Source organism: Elephantulus edwardii, unplaced genomic scaffold, assembly GCF_000299155.1.
Source record: "Elephantulus edwardii isolate Elephantulus edwardi_28Jun2011 unplaced genomic scaffold, EleEdw1.0 scaffold00209, whole genome shotgun sequence".
Classification (NCBI taxonomy): domain Eukaryota; kingdom Metazoa; phylum Chordata; class Mammalia; order Macroscelidea; family Macroscelididae; genus Elephantulus; species Elephantulus edwardii.
This window is the reverse complement of record NW_006399959.1, coordinates 3,355,209-3,356,815: the sequence shown is the minus strand read 5'-3', so window position 1 is coordinate 3,356,815 and position 1,607 is coordinate 3,355,209. Positions and strand designations below refer to the sequence as shown.

The 1,607-nt window shown below is 39.8% G+C and overlaps 1 pseudogene; it reads right to left on the bottom strand.

Moving 5' to 3' along the window:
- The window catches only part of LOC102870892, a 7,355-nt pseudogene that overhangs the window by 3,167 nt on the left and 2,581 nt on the right, over positions 1-1,607 (bottom strand).

Sequence of the window (1,607 nt, the reverse complement as noted above, 5' to 3'; positions counted from 1 at the left end):
ACTACGGCAGTGTAGTAGGATTTGAAATCAGGGAGTGAGATACCTCCTACCGTTCTTCTATTCTTAAGGAGTGCTTCGCTTATTCGGGGCTTTTTCCCATTCCATACGAAATTGGAGATTGCCTTTTCCATCTCGTTGAAGAATGGGGTTGGTATTTGTATTGGGATTGCATTAATGGGTTTCGTTTTGAAATGATTCTCGGGGTTTTCAGTGAGTTCTTCTTCAGGACTCTGTGATAAATCTTCTTTTTGTTGTTGTTTTTATTTTATACCAGTTTACTTACAAAGTTCACAAAGTTCACATACATTGTTTTTCACACCAGATCTTATCCCCCATCCCTCCCTCCACCCATCAAATTGTGTGACCCTATGATTAAGCACTGCCCTTCTTTGGATCCTCCAACTCATTCTATAATAATGATCTTATACAGTATTTGTCTTTAATGAGACTGAGTTAGTTCACTTGGCATAATGTTCTCCCATCCTTTCCATGTTAGGTAGTAATTTACAAAATCATTGCTCCTGCATGCTGCCTAGTATTCCTTTGTATGAAAGTACCACAATGTCTCAATCCATTTGTTTGTGGTTGGACATCTGGGCTGTTTCCATGTTCTTGCAATGGTGAATAATGCTGCTAAGAACATTGGTGTACAAGTTTCAGTTTGAGCTTTAGTTCTCACTTCCTTGGGATATATTCCAAGCAGTGGAATATCTGGGTTATATGAAATTTCTATGTTCAGCTTTTTGAGGAAATGCTAAACTGCCTTCCAGAGTGGATGTACCATTTTACAATCCCATCAACAACATATAAGAATTTCTATCTCTCCACATCCTCTCCAACATTTATTGCTTGCTGCCCTGTAAAACTTTGACACCACTACAGTGGTAAGAAGGTATCTCAGGAGAGCTCTGGTGGCCTAGTGGCAAGGAACTGCAACTACACTTCCAGAGGTGCACGGTTCAAATCCACTGGGGAAGGAGGGACAATCTTCTCCTGTACCAGTCAGATCTGATTTGACGGTACACTCACACACACACAAAAAAAAAAAATTAAAAAAAGAAGGTATCTCATTGTGATTTTTATTTGCATCTCTCTTACTGCCTGTGAGTTTGAGCATTTCTTCATGTGTCTGTTGGCCATCTGAATGTCCTCCTCTGTGAAAAGTCTTTCCATGTCTTTTGCCCATTTTGTAATTGGATTATCAGTCTTTTAGTTCTGGAGGCCCTATAGGATTCTGTAAACTTTCATTATGAGAGCCTTGTCTGAGATGGTTGCTAAATGTTTGTTCCCAGTCAGTAGGTTTTCTTTTCACTCTGTTGGAAAAAGTGTTTGATGCTCACAGACATTTAATATTTAGAAGGTCTCATTCATCGATTTTATCCTCTTTGGACTGTGCACTTCTGGCTGTATTTGGCCATCCCTTTATACCATAGACCAGGCCTTCTAAACATGGTCTCAGTTTGTCTCTTATGAATTTTATGGTTTTAGACTTTATTCCCAGGTCTGTGACCCACCTTGAGTTGATTTTTGTGTATGGTGTAAGATGTGGATCCTGTGTGGATGTGCTTTCTGCAGGTAGCAGTCCAGTTTTGCCAGCACCATTTGTT